Below are 25394 nucleotides of genomic sequence, written 5' to 3'. Positions count from 1 at the left end.
ATTAAATATTAAGAATCAAATATATAAAAATAGTAATTCCATTAAAGCGACATTATTGGAATCAAACAGTAATTAGGTGTTTTGACAACTGGCGACAGAAATGATTTGATGTATGATTTGAGTCCAAAAGTAGTATTCATGCAGATTTGTTCATACGACACAAAGACACAATTTTGTTTAACAGTGAAAAATGACCTAATAAAACATGTTTAGTTGATTAAATATCAAGAATCAAATATATAAAAATAGTAATTCCATTAAAGCGACATTATTGGAATCAAACAGTATATACAGTCTAACCTGCACATCCGACCACTTGCATTTAGCGACCCACCTCGCTAAACGACCGTTATTAATTCCTCCCAAGCTAAAATCAATTAAAAATGGCTTTACTTAACGACCACCTTAAATCCGCGACCAACGACCATTGTTTTTCTTACAAATTAAGACTCGTTACGACAGTAAGCGACCATTTTGCAGTCTCGCAGTGAAGTTGCTAAGCGATGATGACACTCAACTAACAATGCAGGTGATAATCCGCTAATTGGCATCCACGCTTGCACGCTGTTATCGGGAGCAAACTGTGAAAACTCGGCTGACATTAATTATTTGTGTACTTAAAGTTTGCAAATAATTGTTTTAATTACAATGACTATATTTACTCAAAGGTAAGTTTGTAACGGACAGCAGTATAAAAAGGGAGGTAAATAATTTTTCAAGCACTTGCAAAAGTACACAAACAGCGCAACATGTCTTCTACTAAACGAAAGTGTCTTACATTGGAAGAGCGGATGAAAGCACTAAAAATGCTTGAATCCGGGAGGAGCTGTAGGGCTGTAGCGACCGAGATGGGTGTTGGTAAGACACAAATACAGTCGGTGATGAAAAGAAAACGAGAAATTATTGAAGAGTATGAAGGGGACGGTAATCTACAAACCAAGCGTCCGCGGAAAGCCACAGAATATGACGATCTAAATGACCTTGTTCACAAGTGGTTCTTATATGCTACTGGGCGTCACGTGAACATATCGGGACCACTCCTGAAAGAACGGGCGCTCAAGTTCGCAGCAGAATTGGGGTTAGCGTCGTTCAAGGCATCAAATGGGTGGCTCGACTCATTCCTAAGACGCCATAACATTGTATTCAAAACACGGACGGGTGAGAGAGCGGAGGTGGATCCAGTCGTAGTGGATGACTGGAAAAAGCGTCTACCAACAATCTGCGAAGGTTATCAACCGTGTGACATCTATAACATGGATGAAACAGGATTATTCTACAAACAAAGCACAAGGTAAGAAAAAAATTAAAACACCCTAATAATAAAACACATAAATAAATGTAAATATAAATAAATAAACAAATAAATTATAATTTTATATTTCAAAATTACTTTTTTAATATTTTCAGTGCGACGTTCTTCAAGAAAGGCGAGACATGTGCCGGCGGGAAGATGGCGAAGGAGCGCATCACTGTGGGTTTATGTGCCTCGGTAACGGGAGATAAGCTGCCCCCAATCATCATCGGGAAATCAAAAAAACCGAGATGTTTTGGGTCAGTTACTCCCGACAAATTGCCGATACGGTATTACAACAACAAAAAGGCGTGGATGACGACCGGGATAATGGAAGACTGGCTGAAGTGGTTTGATCGGCGGATGCGACATGCCATAAGACACGTCATATTATTCATAGACAACGCACCATCACACCCTCGCATCACACTAACCAACATCAAGCTACAGTTCCTTCCTCCAAACACAACATCAGTGATACAACCCATGGACCAAGGGATCATACAGACAATGAAGCTAAAGTACAGAAAACGTCAACTACAACACGTGATGATGGAGCTGGAAAGATCGTCGGCGACCACCGGACCTCAAATTCTGAAAGAGGTTAACATCCTACAAGCTATCTACTGGGTCATAAGCGCATGGAAGGAGACAACGACGGAGACGATCGGCAAGTGTTTCGCAAAATGCGGATTCATGAGTGACAGTGAAAAAAGTGCTAGTGCTAGTGACAGTGAAAAATGTGCAGATGACCGTGAAAAAAGTGTTAGTGAAAACATTACAAGTGACAAAAGTGACAAAAGTGAATGTAATGATGTTGAGGACGACTTGCCTCTCATCATGCACAAATTAGCACATGATTTATTTGGGTGTGAAGTGAAGGACCTCATCAACATTGACAGGGACTTCACAACATGCGCAACGGACATGGACGAATGGAAGAAGTCAGCACCGGAAATTCTACAAGAAGATGGATGTGACGAGGAAGATGACACCAACCCAACAGAAGAGGAAGCGACGACATTAGAAACAACACTCTCCATGAGTGAGGTAGTGGAAATGAGCAGAAAACTGAAGGACTGGGCAGTGAAGAAAGGGCACCATGATCTACTAGCGACATTGATGGAAGCCAGCAACCAGATAGGGGATATAGCCATGAATGGAGAGAAGGTGAAACAGACTAAGATTGAGGATTTCTTTTTCAGGCCATCTTAATATTGTTGTAATGTGTAAATATGTGTATGCTGTTGGGTGTGAAGTGAAGGACCTCATCAACATTGACAGGGACTTCACAACATGCGCAACGGACATGGACGAATGGAAGAAGTCAGCACCGGAAATTCTACAAGAAGATGGATGTGACGAGGAAGATGACACCAACCCAACAGAAGAGGAAGCGACGACATCAGAAACAACACTCTCCATGAGTGAGGTAGTGGAAATGAGCAGAAAACTGAAGGACTGGGCAGTGAAGAAAGGGCACCATGATCTACTAGCGACATTGATGGAAGCCAGCAACCAGATAGGGGATATAGCCATGAATGGAGAGAAGGTGAAACAGACTAAGATTGAGGATTTCTTTTTCAGGCCATCTTAATATTGTTGTAATGTGTAAATATGTGTATGCTGTTCCATGTAAATATAATGTTCATTGTTGCTATGCTTGATATGTATGCTTTTTATTTGATATGTATGTATTATTGCAATTTTAATTGTTTAATTATATGACTGTTACATATTGTATTTGTAGTGGTTTAATTTGTATTTATTTGTATGTAAAGTTTGATGTATTAGGTAAATATGTTTATGTATTTTTTTATTAAATAAATGTATATTAATATATTAAATACAATTAAACAACAAACAACTTTTTTTTCTGTATATATTTCTATAAAAACGAACACTCAACATATATTTGAATGTATAATGTACATACTAAAGCGAGATACACATGCATGTACTGACATATGCTAATGTGTTGCATTAACAACGACCAACTGGTCTGACATGTCAAACTGTACTCAGAGACCACCTCAGTTAAGAGACCACTTCCTAGATTCACCTTGGGTGGTCTCTGAAGACAGGTTAGACTGTAGGTGTTTTGACAACTGACGACAGAAATGATTTGATGAACGACTTGAGTCCAAATGTAGTTTTCATGCAGATTTGTTCATACGACACAAAGACACAATTTTGTTCAACAGTGAAAAATGCCTATAATATCACTAATGATTCCAAATTTTAAGGGAAGAAAGATATAGTGAATCGAAAACCATCAAACACGTGTTTTTAAGTACATAAGCATCGTATCCTTTTGATAAAAACAAGTTAATTAAATTGAAAAGTTTAATATGAACATTTGGTTTAACATATTTTTATTTGCGGACACGCTTCAAAACATCTCCGTAAAATGATGGATGGGAGATTCCATTATTTAAATGCCATTTTAAAGAAACATTATATTTTGAAATTAAATCACCATACTTAGAGTAAAATCTAGCAAATTTATTTCTTAGGTTATGATACAAAAAGCCTTGTTTTAGCAATTGTTTAGTTAATATTAGATTACGATCATTAAAATCTTTAATACACGAACATGCTCTGGCATAACGTACCAACTGCGAAATGTAAATACCATAGGAAGGTCCCTTAGGAATAATAGTCATTTGCCAAGTATTTGCCAAAAATTGAAATGATGTCAATATTATTATTCAGTATGTCAATATTTTTTGCAGTTTTCTCCAGAATTTCAAGCTGGGAAACTGTTTATTTCGATGACCAAAATGAAGAGTTTTTCTCATTTTGAGAATGTAAAGTTTTGTTTTGAAAGATGCTTTATTTTGTCATTACTTGGAGGATAGATTCTTTGAGTAGTTTAAATGGGGTTGGCTTTACAAACATAATAAGATTTCTTTAACTTCAACTAGTGATGTTTTAAAATAATAATGATTACAAAACAATCGTAATTGAAATTTCAACTCAGACCCGACTTTCTGAAGGCAAATATGTGTTGGCATATTGTTATATCATCAAATAACAGCTTCCTAATAGATTTGAGACACGCTCTGGGAAAACAAGCATGTGCGTAGTTTGTAGTCCGAGATTACCCTGTGCAGTGCGCTCATGCTTATTTAGGAAACTCTTTTTGACTAGACTGGATTTTCATTAAGAAGAAACGTCCTTTAAATGAACAATTCCATCAAAGCTGAAAGTGTCCAGGGATGGTACTTACGACACATGCAATAAGCCCGGTTTTCCTGAGCCGGGCTGATTTGTTAAACATACCCCAAGTAAGATAATAAAATACCAGAAAAGACTTACAGGTGCATGGTTTGCGGCGTGATGTCTTGCTTTTTTTGTACAAGGTGTTTCACTCTGATGTTTAATTCTCATTTCAGTAAAAAGCGTAAGAACTTGGTAGTGCACGAAAGCCATATGTGTGAGCAACTATAAACATATTGTCATTCCCTATGGAATCAATAACCAGGGCAACTGTTCATAATAATCCTAAGATACATCTTATAAAGCTTCTTGCTTACTTATAGAGAGAAGGTTCACTGCCTTTGTGCATATGAAAAACAATTCATTTGGTCAGTATATCTTGTCAAATCTTTTATCAACATTTCAATTATTTAGTGGATGTTTTTACAACAGTTCTATAAAAATGAGTATTCCTTCAGTAGTTTTTTTGTATAAAATGTCTTTATAAATTTAAGATTTCAGTGGTTATTTGAACTCAGAACTTGTGCTTAATATTGAAATTTTTACTAAAATTGGGGATCATGTGCATCCAAAACCTAGGTCACCAGAACCATGATTAACAAGAGCTACGTTTATGAAACACAATGCCCCCTACTGCGCCGCTTTAAAGCCATATATTTGACCTATGACCTTGGAGGATGACCTTGACCTTTCACCACTTAAAATGTGCAGCTCTATGAGATACACATGCATGCCAAATATCAAGTTGCTATTTTCAATATTGCAAAAGTTATGGGTTAAAGGGAACAAGGTTAAAGGGACTGTCAACCACGACGACGAAGAAAAGAAAAGTTGTAAAATACCGTATTTTTAATTTTTTTAAGTTTATATTGATTAAAATATCCCGACTGGTATATTACATTACTTGAAAAAAGTATGCACACTTAACATCATAAGTAAGTCATATTAACTACATCTGGGTATATAAATAAACTTAGCACTTGTTTTGGTCCACTTTCATTATTACCGTCGCAAGTGAGCTAAAAGCTATTCCTTTGCTGAAAGTACTACTATCTGATATGATGTTTATGCAATATTATCATTATTATGCACAAGTATATAATATTCTTCAATCGCATTCATTTTCGCCGTCCTCTTCTACTGTATCGTCATTTAAGCCTTCATCGACTTCTTCCACAACCTCCTCTCTCAAGTTGGTATCTCCTTCTTATTCATCCTCTTTGTTCGTTACTGTTTGTGTTTGATGGGATGTATGAGGATTACAGCATGTCCATTGCTTTGCACTGGCAGCGGATAACATCTATCAGTTCTTGTGGTGCGGGAGCTCCTTCGGCAACCTAGGGTACAGGAATCCCATCCTTAATCACCCAGTCATTCTGTGTTATGTCATATGAATCATCAGGGGGTGCTTTGCAGTTTGCTGCCTCCCACAGCATGATCTGTAGATGTACACGTAGAATACGTAGAATGTGGTAATGTAGGTTAGGTTCTGTTGGTGGCAGTGACTGCACTTTTGGAGTGTTCTTCTTCATTGTGAAGATTTTGAAGCGCGCTGTTGTCATGTAATTCTCTTCGGGCTGGTCACAGAGGGCATTGATGAATGGCTTCGATGCTTTGACCAGTTGCTCATTGGTTTTCCCCTCCTCTCCTAAAACATCAGAAAGTCCTGGGAAGTTCCCGCCAACAGTTTGTTTAAAGAAGCCACCTTCCCCTTCCCATATGGGTAAGAGGTCGTGTCGCATCCGCTGAGAGCATGCATACTTGCTGCCCTTGGTGAAATGTCAACAACTCCAAGACGTTTGACAAGAGCAGACTTGCTTGATTTGCGCAAACAACCCCATCCGTCTATCAATGCACATGGCACAGCACAGAGTTCATACGCAAACAATGGTTCCAGGTCGACTTGCCGCGTTTGACCAATCATTAATAAGCGCAAAAATATGCTTTCTAGATCAACTTCTGTCGTCCCAATGTTTACTTTCACTTGTTGACTGAGTACACTGATTGTTTTGATTGGGCTAGATATTGGCTTAAAGAAACCTCCAGGAAGACCTGCAACGTAAGTTTTCTCCAGTTTCTCATCAATTTCACTTGAATTGGCCACATTTATATTCTCTGGCGCAATTTAACCCGTGACTCGGTTGTACAATTGAGGTCTGACGTCTTCTAATGGATATGGGTACTTATCAACCTCTGCCTGAATCAATTCACGATTATTAGCATCTAAGGTTCGCCTGTGCTTTGACTCTTCTTTGTATTGACTCTGTGTGTTCTTACGTTGTGTGTGATCAGGATACATGGACTCCACAGAGGCTGATACATGCGCTGCAAAAGGAAAAGAGTCAATCCATTCGACCCATGGAAAACTTTGCGATTTCCCCGTTGGATGTTAGTTTGGAAATAAATCGTAACAAAGTACTGCTTGTCTGTTCACTAATTTTGTCAGTTGTAAATTCACTGAGGTCATAGTGCTTGTTTTGATGAATGGCTTCGATGCTTTGACCAGTTGCTCATTGGTTTTCCCCTCCTCTCCTAAAACATCAGAAAGTCCTGGGAAGTTCCCGCCAACAGTTTGTTTAAAGCACCCTCCTTCCCCTTCCCATATGGGTATGAGGTCGTGTCGCATCCGCTGAGAGCATGCATACTTGCTGCACTTGGTGAAATGTCTACAACTCCAAGGCGTTTGACAAGAGCAGACTTGCTTGATTTGCGCAAACAACCCCATCCGTCTATCAATGCACATGGCACAGCACAGAGTTCATACGCAAACAATGGTTCCAGGTCGACTTGCCGCGTTTGACCAATCATTAATAAGCGCAGAAATATGCTTTCTAGATCAACTTCTGTCGTCCCAATGTTTACTTTAACTTGTTGACTGAGAACACTGATTGTTTTGATTGGGCTAGATATTGGCTTATAGAAACCTCCAGTAAGACCTGCAACGTAAGTTTTCTCCAGTTTCTCACCAATTTCACTTGAATTGGCCACATTTACATTCTCTGGCGCAATTTAACCCGTGACTCGGTTGTACAATTGAGGTCTGACGTCTTCTAATGGATATGGGTACTTATCAACCTCTGCCTGAATCAATTCACGATCATTAGCATCTAAGATTCGCCTGTGCTTTGACTCTTCTTTGTATTGACTCTGTGTGTTCTTACGTTGTGTGTGATCAGGATACATGGACTCCACAGAGGCTGATACATGCACTGCAATAGGAAAAGAGTCAATCCATTCGACCCATGGAAAACTTTGCGATTTCCCCGTTGGATGTTAGTTTGGAAATAAACCGTAACAAAGTACTGCTTGTCTGTTCACTAATTTTGTCAGTTGTAAATTCACTGAGGTAATAGTGCTTGTTTTTGGACGAGATAACCACATGCATCGGTCTTTATCCTTTAAACAATCACATCTTCATTTTCTTCATCATCTTCACATTCCGAAATTTTAACCATTTTGCTCACATAGTCACGGAAGCCAACAATGGAAGCACAACAAGCTATTCTAAGAACTACAGCTTTGTCTCCTAGCTGCTGCAGAACATTTGCAATTAATTGTCTGACAGTCAACGCCCCACCAAAGCTCACATATTGTTCATGTTATTCGACTGATGTCGACGTTCTTAACTTTTTATCTCGAAACATTTCTTGAAGAAGAAGCTCGATATATTGATCGCCACACTTGTTCTGTTGATCTAAGGGGGCACCTGGTGTCTTTGAAAGGTGTTGTGTCTTTGAGTGCGATTCTTTTGCACTGGATAACTTTATCCCAATGTTCTAGATGTTTTTTTATCTATCGGATGGCATACTTTACTGAAAAATAAATAATGTGTTTTAAAGTCAAAGGTTGTTTGTTGTGATCTACGTCTTCTTACTACAGGCGCATCCTCAGAGTCACGTGTACCCTCTTTTCTTTTATTCTCAAGATATCTCAGAATGTGACCCTTCGACGTTTAAGTACAAAAGCAATTACGATCGATTGTAACAGTTGCTTTTTCTCCTTCAACATCTATAATAGCTTGTACTCTGTCACGGATTTCACAATCATGTCTTTCTACAGCACTCTTTAATAAGATATGTACTGATTCTAATGCTTTTGTTTCAAGGCCGTTGGTGATCTATTGCAGACTGTCAGTATTTCATGGATTAGCCAGATTATTTTGTGTTTAGATAGCGTCTGCGTCTGCTTTACTCTCTCAGCTTCTAGCAGCCTTGTCAAAGTGACACTCCTCCCACTTAATGGCTTGTGGATTACTGAAAATATGATTGATATGTATAAACAGCTTTTCTTTGTTAAAAACTGAATGGTCACACAAAGCCTCCCTACATTCTACGAGGCCACCAACTCTTACAAAGCAAAAGCAGATTAATTCTTATGTCATTTGAGTTTCCGTAGTTTTTTAAAATTCAACAGGACCCTGTTTAAAATCCTTTTGCATTTTTTGCAATGTTAAATGCTTTTTATTAAAAAAATTTAATGGAAACTTCATATTGTAATTGAATACAATCTCATATATATATAGAGATTTTTGGTAAATAAAATTGGAGATTTGAATTGCGCGAAAACATGTGGCAATTACATTTAAATCTTTCAGTCTGCTATAATTATGATTAATGTTTCTAGTAAATTAATCTTTAATCAATATTTTTGAATTTTGCTAAAAGAAAAATGTTTAAAGGTTACCTTTTATGCATATAATTCTATTTTTATAACCACCACATGATAAGCAGACGAATTGTCAATAGAAGCTTTGATTATGATCTCTAGGAGCTTTACAAGGTATGGTGATCATGTTGTGGCATTTAATTGCATTTTGGGTTTTGAAAAAATGATTGAGATAGGCTTAATGATTTTTTTCTGGCATTAAAAACGGTATGCAATTTGAATTGTACAAAGGATTAAAAAAATACCCATAGTAATATCCAGTGGTCAGTAGCAAAACTCAAGCGGAAGACGGTCAAAGTAGAACTTGTATCTTTGACATCTGATATAGTATGGTGGTTCCTTTGAGTTATTTGTGAAATATTGTATATTGTCATTCCTTGCGCCCATTTTGTAAGGTACAGCATGGATAAAGAACATACGCATACAAAATGCATGCATATTGCAATATCAATCACTATGCGGTATTATCATGTAATTTTACTGTAAAAAAGATCTGAAAATGGCTTTCAACAGACATTTTGGACTATTAATTTGGCATTGACAGGCTCAATCATTTTAAATACATCAGAAATGAACTCAGCATACATTAAAACCCCTAAAAAAGACACCTCACATGCCATATTCAGTGAAAAGTATAAAAGTCTAAATTTTTAATTAAGTGACCGGCGGCCATTTTGGATTTATGCAAATTAGGCAAGATTCCCAAATTTGTCAAGGTGGCAAATCCTCTTGAGTCTATGATATACCTTTATAGACTACACCAACAAAATATTGCCTCATTGTACTCTTCATTTCTAGGTTCCATATTGAGCATAGAAGGAAACCGACTCGACATAATCATCGTCACGTGGTAAACCCAGGATTGCAAAGTGTGCATGCGTAGTGAGTGAAATATATTATATATATATAATGATCAATCTACTTGCGTTATTTATAGTGTGTATGTCGTCATGTCACCAATTTTCGCGATGTACTTTCGATTTCGCATCGCGAAATATTATTACCAAATATATTGAAAATATGAATTTTTTCAAGTAATGTAATGTACCAGTTTTCATGTTTTAATCGATATAAACTAATAGTTGTAAAAAATACGGTATTTTAGAACTTTTCTTTTTTCGTCATTCGTGGTTGACAGTCTCTTTAAAGTTTTAGGACAGACAGGCAGGCAGGCAGGCAGGCAGGCAGGCAGGCAGGCAGGCAGGCAGGCAGGCAGGCAGGCAGGCAGGCAGGCAGGCAGGCAGGCAGGCAGGCAGGCAGGCAGGCAGGCAGACAGACAGACAGACAGACAGACAGACAGACAGACAGACAGACAGACAGACAGGCAGGCAGGCAGGCAGGCAGGCAGGCAGGCAGGCAGGCAGGCAGGCAGGCAGGCAGGCAGGCAGGCAGGCAGGCAGGCAGGCAGGCAGACAGACAGACAGACAGACAGACAGGCAGACAGACAGACAGACAGACAGACAGCAGACAGACAGACAGACAGGCCAAAAACAATATTCCCCCGATCATTCAATCGGGGGGGGGCATACCAAGACTTTAATATCACCCTAGAGGCCATATGTATGACCCAATCTTGAGCAAACTTTTTCAGAATGTTTATATAGACAATATTTATGCTGTGTTTTCAGTCAGGGTTATGGAAGCATAGAAAATAGATAACCAAGTCATATCTTAGAAAAATGTTTCACACGTTATTGAATTGAGATGTAATATTGATTGCTTGTTAAATTATAATCGAGATAATTAAGAAATAACACTTAGAAGAAGTTCAAAAATAATTATATGAATTTTCAAGAGTGCTTCGTATTTAAAATGCTTGTTTAGATGAAGACCGGCAATATTTACAAATGTGTATTGCTACCGTTAGCTTTTTATTTTGATAAGGTCTTACAGAAAAATAATTTGAGAACAGTTTCAGAGAAATTATTGAACAAAAGGATGCCCTATTGGTTAGAAGCGAAACAATTCTTCAACAAGAAATTGGCGACGTTATGATAGACCTTGAGAAAAAGCAAAAGGAGGTGGATATCCTGAAAATAAAACTTGCGTATGTGATAGATAGATATTATAATAGAAAGATTAAATATACAATATTAAAACAATGTTTGTTGGATTTAAATGTGTTTAATATTTGACAAGTTAATACCAACATGTAATCTCTCGAATTTCAGAATATGTAAATCGGAAGAGAAAGAAACGCTGCAGAATAGGTATACCCATCGCCTTGTTCTTGCAGAATACTAAGAAACAGTTGTGTTTAATTTAAATAACCTTTATCTTTCAAATATAAAGGAAAGTTATTTGTAACTTAACTAAATATAGTTCAGGTATTAATGTTAACTTAAACACTATTTGGTAAAAAAATGATTGTCTTATACATTGTCGTATTTTTAAGCAGAAGTATGTTCGGCGTACTGGAAATTAAATTGAGTTTTATACAAAGATTCTTTGTTTCAAACCCGATTTGGGAAAGAGATATATTAATGGGTGTATGATTTATGCCTCATATAATAAATCTTAGTAAACAAAAAACGATGTCCGTTAAATATATGGACAACAAATCAAGTCTGACACATATAAATAAAACTTCATGCAATGAAACCTTATCGCGTTTTAGATTAGTAATTTATAACGGGAATTCATGGTGCCTGTAAACTCTTTTAAACAGATTGACTAATGTATTTGCTTAATAACGAAAAAAAGATGTATGAAAGATTCAATATATTAAAGACAATACTTTGATGGTGTGATACTTAATGGTGGATTGAAGAATTTAATCGCCTTTGTTATTATTTAAAGATTGGACATCAAAGAGAGGGAAGTAACAACACTACAAGGACTTAAAGATGGTCTTGAACAAAGAAACGCGTAAGTACAAAGTAGTTGTCACAAATTGTCATCATACCAACACAAATATTAAGTTCGCAATTTGTATTTAGCCCTTCAATATTTTTTTTTGAGTTAGTTTTAATGAAGGAGGATATTTGTTATATGGCTCTCGTTGTTGCGTTTGCGGGTCTAAATATATTGTAAATTTAGGCAATAACACAGGATTGGTCACAAATACCGTTGAATGTGTTTAATGTAATATCATCATAATCAAATAAAATAGTACAAATAATTTGAATATGTATTTTATCTATAGTTATAAACCGTTTAGTTATTGCCCGCTTCTGCTAAAAAAAAACCACAACAGCAACAGTGCCTGCTCATCTAAATTTATAATCACAGCAACAAAGTATAAATTGATCGCACACACATTGAGGACCTTGTTATTGATTCCAATCACATCTAATTATTACATGTATTAGCCATAAATGTTTAACAGTTTACACATAAATCCATGAAGGAATTTCCATCATGCAAATTCAGCAATTGTTTAATAAACATTATACTCTAAAACAATGTTTAAAAATACGCTTAACTACAAGTTCGTTTCATCAAACATATATTGGCTGGATAATTTTATTGATGCAATACATTATCATCAGTATATGAAATATTCGTAATTAAGGCAGAGGCGTGTTCATTGTTAAATCAATATGATAACTCGTACAACAGTAGAGAAACACCATATATACAAGACAGTTTCCCAGACATGTGTGTTCGTTCACCGTGGACGTGTACTATTATTTGGATATTTGTCTTTAGATATATGTTCAGAGCAGCTGAGTGTGCGACCGATGTTCAAATACACAACGGATAAATATGTATGATCTCAAAATATAATGATATATAGATGTACTGCTGTACTTTTGCATATGTTTTTTAGACTGTTGTAGATTGCTAAATAAGACTTATGGCATGTTTACTCAACTTTAAAGAAGTTACAAAATCAATACAGAACTCCAAAGTAATGTGTAACAGAAATATCAGAACACATATAATACTCGTAATTGTTTTAATAAATATGTTTTACAACTTTTTAAAACAATTAGTAAATTATCATATCATTCAGCAATACTATATGTTTATATATTTAAATAATCAATTATACTTTATACATCTGCTTTCAATTTAAAATCGCGTCTCTCTCGAATAGATTAAATGGGCTTCATGGTTTATGGTATTTTTTTGGTGCCTGCATATTATATCTTTTATAAGCCAACAATGTCTGCTTTGGCACCACATTTGAAACTTTAATTGTATTAAAGTACTATATTCTCTAGCAGATACATTTCCAATGTCACTGTTTGTGATTGTAGATAGTTTCAGGACAAAATTATTTCAGTTTTATAAAAAAAAACTATTTAAGCAAATACTGACTAATACTGACTGATAATTCATTTTTCCAAATTAACATCAGTTTCGGAATACGTCAATACGTTCGGTTTGACCAGTAAAAACTTTACCAGCAAGTTTTTTATTAGTTGTTTGTTTCGAGACAAATTATTTTTATATTTGCAAATTAACAGTTAACAAAACAATCAAGAGGTCGCAATTGTGATACGCACGGAGCAAATACGCAATATTGATCTAATTGAAAGTTAACAAATTAACAAATGCGTTAATTATATATATATAATTTGAATGCTGTGACAAGTACATGACTCCAAACATACAGACATCTTCGATATATAAGGTTGTTTTATAGTAATGCTATTTGTAAGTTTCGCAATTCAAAGTTATTCTATTTCACAATCCAAACATGGTATGCTCTCTGCTTTGACCGTCCGTCAAATTTCTAGTTTTTTTCTCCCCGTCCTTCCTGTCGTTCGTAATTCTGTTCATGTTTCTATCCGTCGCATTTTCATTTCCGCGCGAGATCTCAGACAATTATGTTCCGAATGTGTTGATACTAGTTTTGCGACTTTCCTATCTCGTGGACATGCGAAATCCTGTAAGGTTGTTCCGGTACCATGATTTAAGGGACCTTTTGCCCTTTGATTAATAATATGAATTTTTTAGATAAAGGCACTTCGTTCAACTTCAATGACACTTGTTAAGCAGTTGCCATAAAATATTCATGAGCTATTAGGTTGTTCTGGACTTTTTGTTTCCGCGGAAGATTTCAGGAACGTATGGTTAATTTGGTGTAATTTTATATGCACTTAAAGTTTAATGTTGTGGTTAGAATATAATCAAGTCGTTCCGCTCTATTGAATTTTTAGAGATTTATATTTTATATTTTATATTTCTAAATTACAAATACATATACGGATATTTAGGTGATTTATGTAAGGCTGTTGAAGGGCATATTGATCTAATATCACTTAATTATGATTCGTTGAAAAATAATATAAACTTTCCTCTTTGAAACATTCACATATTTATAAAGTCATTTGAGTGCACGTTTACATCGGTAATAAAAAATAATACGATGACATTTGATTTATCTATTTTTCGATAAACGCAACCAGTCGGAATCAAACGCACGCCTATATAACATCGAACACGGCAATGATTATTGACTTAACTTCATTATCATTTCCGAAACATTGTTATTCATAAGCTGGTTCCTAATGTGCCTTTTATTAATAACGGTTTATACTACTTTGTATTATCCCGCACCGGGGTTAAAGTGTATTCGAGACACCTTTCTATATGAATTAATTGGTTCATTAATGCTTAATAAAAAAACACAAAATCCTTTTAGAAAGTTTAAAACCGTAGTGCTTTTTGCGTCAATAATTGTTGGTTGACAATAATGCGAAGTCTTTCTATACAATCCGTTCTCTGTGCAGTATGACCATTTATTTTAAAGGACTATTAATATGTTAATACGTATTTTATTACAGGTTGCTTAAAACAATGTTGGAAAAGGCGAAGAACACATGTGATCAAGGTGGAACCAACGATCTCAGGTTTACTATGTTTGTATGTTAGCCAATAGTTATGATAATGAATTATTATCATCATGCAAATATATTTATACAGATTTGGTCCTTGTATTTTTTTCGACCTAGATCCGCCACTTTTAGATCCGCCACTGTTTTCGCTTATCTTGTGACTCTTCGATCATGAATTTTTACAACCGAATTAAGGTCATGAAACCTGCCAGATGCATTCCTGAGGGCAATAGACCAGTACATTTGCGTAATTTGGTAAATAACCATGTATACCGGTAGAAAGTAATGGATTCATCCAACAACATTTGAAACCGTGTCGTCCTATTAAGGAGGCAGAATGTTTTCTGTTTTTCTTTTTTGTTCTTTATCATTTCAGGCAAGAGTTAGCAAAGCTGTGAAGTTGTTTATATTTTTTTAATCAGAAAAAGAAGATATTATTACAAGCCAATTATCGTACATTGATTTATTGCATTTATTTATATACAATTATAATAATCGGACACCAAAATGTGTGTCTCTAAATTTTCGGACACCTGTAATTTTTGAATATTTTCGTATTTTAATTTTTTTACACGAACAAAGTTAATAATTTTTAAGTGTCCGAAAACTTTGAGTTAATACGTTATATATAAATTAACAGTATAAGAGAATTTTGATATAAACATGTGGAGCGTAAGCCTTAACAAAAAGTCAATAAACGAAAATACAAGTACCATAAATTAACATGGAAAATATACACCGCTTATTGTGTTTTACTTTGGAAGGAAAACAGACATTTAACTACACAAATATATGACATGAATGATGTTTGGTTAATACTTTTTAATGTAAAATACTTTTATTTTTTATGAAGAACACATTTTATTTCATGATTGCAAACAAATATATGAACAATATTAACAATAATAAAATACTGTTATTAATCGGAGATTAAATGAAAAAAATGCATCACATCTAAGGCAATCTATATATAGCATGTAATTTTGAGTTAAAAACATTTAAGGAAAAAAAAAAAAGAAAAAAAGAAAATTACATTTCCCTGTTTGTAAAGGCAAACAAGAATGTATACATTATATTAACACATGGAAAAGGCATAGATAAAACATTTATATGTGCATGTAATTATGTAGACATTTTTCAGTGTGTAAAAAAAAATGTAATAACAGATGTATAAGGAGAAGAAATTATAGAAAAGCAGAGAAACAATAAAAGGTGTGTATGATTAAACTTTATGACACACAGGTAATTAAGTAACGGTACGATATGAATAATATTTGTAAAAAAGTGTAAAAAAAACACACACACAAAAACGAACAACAATCATCAAGTTTAAATTCTAAGTTTGTGAGACAATGGCATTTAATATTTCCAATTCACTGTCAAATGGTTCTGAATTATTGTTTGAAATTGATATGTTCTAAAGTTATCATATTCGAACTTAATGTATTTTTGGCACCTGCTATGCCTGGAATACATTAATTCATTTTACACTTGTATAAGTGCAAGTTTCGTACTTGCTCAAAACTGTACAATTAACATGCTCTATAGTCGAATATTTGCTCTACATGATTGACTCCTTTTATATGTAATTCTTTGTAGAAAAATAAACTTCGATTTTTTTTGTTATAAATGAATGATTCCAAAATATTTCTTTTCCGATTTGTATGATTTTTTTAACGTTTACCTTATTCCAGACTTTTAATATGTTCTTAAGTACATTGATCGAATGTTAAGTGTGTTTATATCGTCAGGTTTGATGTGATTTTTTAATATGAAATACTTACTATAGTAACTGTATAATTAGGTGAATTTTTATTCAGTTTGATGAATAAATCGTTTAATCAAAGTAGCTTTGAAACCATCCACAAAGCTTTCTATATCAATAATGATCAAACCTCCATTTTAATATTAATGTATAATGTGATCATGTTGGGTTTAACATGCCATTACAATTTGAACATAGTTGTTTTTAAAATGTTCATTTAACTTTCATCTGATCTTTCTTAGACTGTCAATTGGTAAAATAGTTTTGGTAATGCAAGTGCTTTATAACTGTGATTTGTCAATGAAAGATTCCATGTCGTCCATTTATGTAAACGGTTTTCAATTCTTGAATTTTATTACATATATTGTGTTCAGCCGTTTAATTAGTATTTTTGTGTATTGTTATTCCAAGTGTGGTCGCGCTTTCACAGTCCCAATCAAATTGTTTATGCGGACAAAAAGGGCGAAAGGGGACAACCTTGCCGTACTTCCTTTTTGATATCGAGGAATTCAGAGACATACACATTATTAATTACACAAGATTTTGCATTACTAAAATCAAGTTTCACCGACTCTATTGTTTTATGGCTGTCCATTAGAGTTTAAAACATTTGGTTGCTAGTTCATCTGATCCTGGGCTTTTGTTATTTGTCATGTCTTTTTATGCCTGGAAGCATTCATTTTCTTATAAATATGTATATTGTTCTCTATCTTCATTTGATAATTTTAAAATATCTTTGAGGAATGAGTCACTGTTTTCTTGATTAAGAAGGACATCTATTTTATAGAGTGGCGTGAAATATTGCTTAACGTGTTCCACATTTTTAAATGATCATGTTCTATTGCATAATTCATTTTAAGCTGTTTAAGTACTTTTTGGTCCGATCTTTTGATTCTAAATTAGAGAAATATTTTGTATTTTTATCGGCTCCCTCAATCCACTCTGCTTTAGTCCTTATTTAAATGCCTTTGATTTTCTCTCATTTATAGCATTACAATTACATTTTTCTGTTTGATATCTTTGTAGAAATATTACGTAATAAGGGTATTTTTTAACTTCTATAATAATTTTGCTTCTATTTCTGATTCTCTTTTTATACATATTCCTAAACAAAATTATTTGTTGTTTTTTTTAATTTAAAGCAAGTGCCTTCTTTATTGAATTGTTAATTATAGTTTAATAATCTTGCTAAAAAAGAAGTGAAATATTAAGGTAAAAATAAATCGGACCCTAGATTAAGTTACAAAAAGAATGCTAAGTAAGACAATTGAGTGATCCGATTTGAAGCCAGGATTAATGGTACAGTTTTTTACATTACTTACCAGTGAAGATACCAAAATAAAATAATCGAGTCTGAAAAATATGTATGGGTATGAATTGGAATGCCATATACATTCCTTTGCATTTGGGTTAACATTTCTGTAAATATCCACCAAATCGTGGAATACTTTTATATGATGAATTGATTAACTGAACACTTTGTATTGGTATGATTCTACCATTCAATTAGTCTTTTATAAAATTTTCCACGCCATTGAATTCACCACCAACTATCTCAATAATTAATCTAGGTCAGCAAAAGAATTTTCAAAGGTATTAAAGCTCGTCATTATTTGTAGTGTAGTCATAGTCTTAACACCTGTCTTCCCACTAATGTTCATTGTGTTCGATAATTTGTATTTAACGTTTTCTATTAATCAAAATGCATACTGCTAAATTGTTGGCCACTTAAACACGTATTTCCTTCCTATTTTTGAATTTAAGATCTTTGACAATACAGGTGCAGATCTTTAGACTTGTCATGTTTTCCAGTGAAATAATTGGACTTATTTGTTATTGTATTTATAATTATAAGAGCGATACATGATCCCAAGTTTTAGTTTTGAATATTCTTTACTTAAATAAAATAAATGAATACTGTGTACACCAGTATTCATTTTTGAAAGAAATTATTATAATAAAGTGTTGTATTATGCATGTAGAAAAAAGGTGAAATGTCACGGTTGTTTGAGATGTACTCACAACAGCGGTTTAGTGTAAACAAAAACTCATATAAGATATATTATTTTCATATTTTTTAACACAAACACACGTATTTACATAAGTTGAAAATTAAGAAAAATAATCGTTAAAAAACTGTTTTGAATGTGCTTGTATTATTGAATATTACGCTGACTATTATCTGATACCTTTCATTGAAAATTCACATAACAGGACGAGAATTCGTATCAAAATTGAGTTTTGTAACAAAGGTCTTGATTTAATGGACCATCCTAAAATATTCAATGATACAAATTTGCGTAATTTGATACCCCCTTATTTCCGCAATACTGAATCACCACTTATTTGCTAAAAATGAAGTTCTGTTTAGTTATAATGCTATTTCGTAAGATATTAATGTAATAGAAAATTGTCCAACATCATGTGACTGTTTTAGTTCAAATTACGTATATAGTCTAGTTTGACATGTTATTACTGGCGATCTTAATTGCATTCAAAGAAAAACCTACGAAATTTACTGCGCAGAAGTAAAGACTTCCTATTCATATCGATTTTAATAACTGCATTAAGAAAATCGAAAAATCTTTACATCACTTATGTACAAAATGGTGCAGGAATTACTGCAAACAATGGATGGAAACCAACGTATTATTCATGGATAAATAATATAAATGTTTATAATGCAAATCCTTTGGCCTTACCACATTTATCTAAATTTTAATAAACAAAAGTCTCTGTAAATTACTTAACGACTAACAATCTAAATTCGTTATAGTTCCTTCTAATCAAGATAATATCATATGACGAGTGTTTTATGTTCAAACGATTTTATAGGAACGTTTACAAACTACATCATATTGTGATTACAATAAGCAACGTAATGATATTATTGCCGACTATATTGCCGTGTGCAAAAATGTCAATGTAAAAGTAAATATTACTGACAAGAAATTGCCATCACTTTACTGGATACCTAAATTACATAAGGCGCCATATAAAAGTCGTTTAAACGCTTATTCAGTGTCTTGTACCACCAAGCAATTATCAGTGTATCTAACATCCGCATAAAGTGCTATAAGATATCATAGAGCTAAAATTGTAATAAGGTTTATGAAAATAGTATAAACCTACTTTGGTCAATACTTCTTAGAAGTATTTGATAAAAATGAACAGAAAAAATATAAGGTGTCACAAGTAAGCATTTACGATTTTTCTACACTATATACAACGCTTCCTCACACTTTAATAAAATCCAAACTGGTTTCTTTGATTTAAAAAACATTTGCAAGAGTGAAGTGTACTTATCTTGCTTAAAACACTAAACAGCTTTTTTACTAATCAGATATTATATAAATACACCATTTGACTTTCTTGACTTTTATGCTGCACTTACTTTTCTTCTGGATAACTTTTTTGTTTAATTTAATGGTAAAATATTTAACAAATTATCGGGGTTCGTATTGCTACTTATTGTGCGCCACTTATAGCTGATCTTTTTTTATATTGTTATGAAACCGATTTTATATTACAATTATCATCGAAAACTAAACAACTAGAATTGATTCAACTTTTTAACCTAACTAGTCTAACATTGATTACGTACTTTTTTAGATAACCCAAACTTTTAACAATATATTCACAAAATCTACCCAAACAAACTAGTCTTAAATAGATCGTGTCAATTCAATACAGATGCTGCATATTTAGACATACATCTTACTATTAATTAAAAAATGATTAAGACAAGTTTTTATGACAAACGGGACGGCTTTAACTTTGATATTGTGAATTTTCCGTTCCTAAATGGTAACATCCCTAAAGGTCCACCCTCTGGTATTTACATTTCGCAATTGGTACGTTACGCCAGAGCATGTTCATGTATGAAGGATTTTTATGAGCGTAATCATATATTAACAAAGAAATTGTTTTAACATGGGTTTTTTTATCATACTAATTTATAACCTACGACGTAAATTCGCTACATTTCAATCAAACTATGGTGATTTAATTTCACAATATAATGTTCTTTAAAATGGAATTTAATTTATGGAATTCCCTACCATCATTTTATGGAGATGTTTTGAAGAATGTTCGCAAATTAAAACATCTTAAAGAAAATGTGTGTTTTACACTTTTCAATTTAATCAACTCAATTTTATCAAATGATGTTGACGTACTTAAAAACACATGTTTGTTGGTTTTCGATTCACTATGTCTTTCTTCTCTTAAAATTTTGATTATTAATGGAATGAAAAGTTCATATGTTTGATTCTAAAATATTTATAAACATAGATGGTTTTATTGGTAATTAGATTTTACAGTACTGCCCCTTTAATATTTGTATTGTTTTATTTTCAGTACTGCCCCTTCAGTTATAGTCATCGTGTTATCGCTGCTCAAAAACGTTATATGACAAACTTTCACTGTTTTGGGCTGCATGCATAGGTCATCGAGTTTATAGCGTTAAACTTAATCAATATTTTCTCTCTGACGGGCGTTTCTTGTTTGATTATTTTTTTAGCAGTAATATAAACAACCAAGCTATGTAATATGGATCTTTTACACCAATTATTGATGCGTCTTCCTGTATTGCACGCTGTTGATCTGAAATATTAACTATATGGTGCTATATTCTTAAATCTTTTTCGTAAAAGAAGGGATATAGTTGACACTTGTTCGTAATTTCATTCATCGTTCCTCAAAAAGTTGTAACTCTGTTGCTCTGGTCTCCTTCATACCATTGAGTAATTAAATGGTAATTATATTAAATGCGTTATAATTACCTTTTCTTATTGTTTAATTTGAGTTGCAATGCTCTGAGATTAAATTTTATTTACACTTATATGTATCAAGAATATTGCTGGGCCAAGTGTGAGGTTGAACCGTGACACGCAACCTTGAGGTTGCGCTCTGAAACCGTTTTAAACCCCCAATGCTTTGCATTGACCGTTCCAAGGCGGTGACCCCAGCTTTATCCATCTTTATGTGTATGTTGTTTCGTATTGTGCTGCTTCGTACTGTTCTGGCAAAAAGTCACTTGCCTTAAATAAAGGACCAACTACCAACTAATTGTTTATAATGAGAATGAAATATTGCTCCAGCAGCTGGAGTTTCACTTCTTCATATTGAAGTCTTTCTGCGTTTAAAATTATTCCGTAGGATTGATTTCCATGTTGACTGAGAATACAACGAGTAAAGATACTATTACATATCCAGAAGACATCGCTCTCTTTTAAAGGGGCCTTTACACAGATTTTGGCATGTGTTGACGTATGCCATTAAATGCTTTACATTGATTACATTGGATCTAAAAACCTACAGTAAAAACAAAACAAAAATAAAATTTTAAAAAAGAAAAAAGGAAGTCCTCAACTGGGCCTGAACCATTGACCTCTGGAGTCCTGGAGTAAAAGTATACCGCTAAGACCACTCGGCCATCCGTGTTCATGCAATGAGGGATGTATTTTATACTTTGTATAAGCAATCCTCGTAGTTTCAAATAAATATAACGACAACAACAGAACTCTCCAAATTATTCAATCGTTTCGCGTTGCAATGCTTTATAATTTTCAGGTGTTTAAATCGTAAAAAGATGCATATAATGGAGATTTTAGAGCATCGTAAATGTGCAGTATTACTGTTTCCTCACAAATATCATAACTAAACCGACAATTTGCGAATCTGAAACATTTTTTTTGTATTTTGTCAGTTTACCAAATCGTGAAAAGGCACCTATAATGAGATTTACCATATGAATCTCGGTTTACATGAATACAGTCAGCATGCTATCATCGAACAAACAAGAATCAACTTTTTGTTGCCACCAAAATATGGAATTGCGTTGGTGAAACAGGTCCTAATCGACATTCTTGACAGTGGGCAATTGTTCAAGGATTTGATATTCCATCTCACGGCGATCGTTATTCAACATATCTTTCTATTTGTAAACACTGCAATCTTATTTTGTCTTCTATCGGTTAATCCAGTCACATAAGTACGTTACACTTCGATTACCATTGTTCTTCCTCTTAAGCGATGGTAATGCGTGTTTCTTAAATTGACCCAAACTGTGGCTTACGCTATCAGCCATGTTTGTTTTGCGGGGTCAACATTTAGAGGTTATATTACACTAATTCCGATTCCCATAGGGTCCCATTATAAAACTGACAACTTTCACAGCATTTTTCTTGCCTTTCCGACGTATCAATTTTTCCGAACCTGGTATCATTTTAAAGATGGATCTGTCATCTTCCAATAATTGCAATCAAAAACATACCGTCTCGCAACTTCTAAGAAAGTAAATCGCTGTCGAATGAACCCACCGTAGAAAAACGTGTTTCGGAATCCTAATTTCGACAAAAGCCCCACACAATAGAAAACACACCCTCAAAAGTTCATCTTTTAAGTTAGCTTCCAATCCAAGGCATCAAAGTACTCCAGACACATACAGGATATTACAAATAACCACAAAAGACATGTCTCACATTGTTAAATGGCTTATATTCAAGAAGAGAAAAGGAACTCTTTAGAAATAGGCACTACTTTCGAATGGACCACGGAGGGATACACAATGATTTAGTGTAATGTAACCTTAGAGATTCATAGCGATATTCTCTGGTCTATGCATAGCCACAGCTGCTGTGTTTGCGCGATAATACCACGGGGTTATATATAGTGGACTGTTATTGTGCATAAAATTAATATGATCTTCCGCGACACGTGTAATTCCAAAATTGTGTATTGACGTTTTCTATATATTCTAAATTACTCAATTTGACACAATAAATCTCTGAAATAATTTAAACGGAGCTTCGTTGAGTTCTTCGATTTTTGATAACTGAGTCCGATTTTCAAAATTCACTATAAACATTAGTTGTTCGCAAGGAAACAACTAACAACGGGCACTTTTCCAGGGATTAGATCATTTATAGACGTAAACGACTTCCTCTGAAACCAAAAGTCGCAGGGCTTTGATACATCTGGTATCAGACATGAGATATCCTAGTCCTATACTAACTTTGCTTTGGATCAAAATTGACACCACCTTTTTGTTACTTGTTTCCTTATATGCATATACAAAACAATGAACATCTTAAAGCATATACTTCTTCCAAAAAATATTTATTAGAACAAAATATATTTGATATATGGCATAATATAGTTGTATTTCACAAACAAGTTAGCTTGTATTTCCCTGCCATAAACTTCAATACCAAAATGATTTTATTAAAAAAAATCCATGGCTCATTAAGTGGTTGATTTGTTACATCGTAAAGTGATATTATACAAAATTTCTCCAAATCATGTCAATAAGTCCCCACTGCAGACTTGTCTGATGTATTCTTAGTTTTGTTTACGTATTCTGATAATGATGGGTTGGATTATTTGTTTTATATATCACATCCTTGATTATCGATTCAATATGATACTATTTACATAACGTGTATAACGTATTCTATATAAAATAATGTAACTCAACTGTAATTCAACTTAGCTCATGCCAGGTTATTCCATGTATGTGTGCTTTAAAAAAGGAGCGACGAGCGAGGTCTATTGCATATTACAATAGCCTTTCGGGGTTTCGGCTTAGCAAACGCACGTGGTTTTGTGTATGTATTGTCTTAAGGCTACCAGTAGTATCTTTTATCGGCCGAATGTTTGTCAAGAATTCGTTTTTGTATGGACAAACTTATAATATAGGAGATAGATTTTCCTTACATTGCATATTGCACAGCAATAGCACAGCGTTTTTTGCGACCGCCATTCGTACCGCAACCTCGTTTGCTAAAACGTTTGCCAGTCACCGGAAAGTGAAAACACATCATGGATTATGTTGGGGACTTAAAAAAATATGTAATTCTTATTTAAACATGACAATCCCATGACATTTGACATGAAGAGTATTGAATAAGATCTGACTATAATTCCAACTGGTTCTCATTTGCCGGAGAGAAGTGTCTCATCTAACGGTCAGATCTTTTTTTAAATGTCTTTAATAATTAATGTTTACTCCGAATTGTGTCGCATGCTACAAAAACTCATATACATGCGTGCATGATCAATATCCCGCACACGAGTTTTATAGAATATAAAATTCGCTAAAATAGCCGTTGCGCCTCATTAAATCATGGTTTTGTGGTTAAAGGAGGCTACATGTTGATGTTTGGGTTGTATCTTAGAGTATCAGTCGATTCTACTTATATATTAACAAGCTGAATTTGTAGTATTCCTTTACAAGTATATGTTTGGTACAGGAATATAGAAATTGACTCAAATCAGTTAGATGCTCATATTTGCTTAGAATACATTTTTAGATTACATTTGATTTTCAGCAATATAATGAAACCAAGCATTGAGGAGGAAATTCGTTTAGAGATGGTTTGTGATGCCTTGAAGACGGAACTGGAAAAAATTAAACGTGAATATGATTCTGTTCATGGTATAGAGGTAATGGATTAGCAAAATACTCAAATGTAAATGATTTTTTAGAGTATTCACTTCAACGAGTGTAAAAAAAAATGGAAAAGTTTTTTTTATAATGTTTGTGCATTCAACCATATCCAATATTTGTTACAGCTGTGCACGGTCATTATGCGATGATGTATGATGACATAAGTTGATTTGAACAGTGATTGAGTGCGGCATTAATAATGTAAATTAT

General features: G+C 34.0%; 2 protein-coding genes and 1 long non-coding RNA gene across 6 annotated transcripts in view; 2 read left to right on the top strand and 1 right to left on the bottom strand.

The window, feature by feature from the left end:
- LOC127862065 (uncharacterized) overlaps window positions 1-25394 on the bottom strand; it is a 486885-nt gene that overhangs the window by 43911 nt on the left and 417580 nt on the right. The window lies entirely within an intron of this gene.
- LOC127862021 (rho-associated protein kinase 2-like) overlaps window positions 1-25394 on the top strand; it is a 461134-nt gene that overhangs the window by 273177 nt on the left and 162563 nt on the right. The gene's annotated exons all lie outside the window — the stretch shown is intronic.
- LOC127862048 (rho-associated protein kinase 1-like) overlaps window positions 1-25394 on the top strand; it is a 184702-nt gene that overhangs the window by 16577 nt on the left and 142731 nt on the right. The gene's annotated exons all lie outside the window — the stretch shown is intronic.

This window comes from Dreissena polymorpha, chromosome 16 (genome assembly GCF_020536995.1).
Source record: "Dreissena polymorpha isolate Duluth1 chromosome 16, UMN_Dpol_1.0, whole genome shotgun sequence".
NCBI classification, from domain to species: Eukaryota; Metazoa; Mollusca; class Bivalvia; order Myida; family Dreissenidae; genus Dreissena; species Dreissena polymorpha.
The sequence above is the reverse complement of the archived record's forward strand: the minus strand, read 5'-3'. Positions and strand labels throughout refer to the sequence as shown.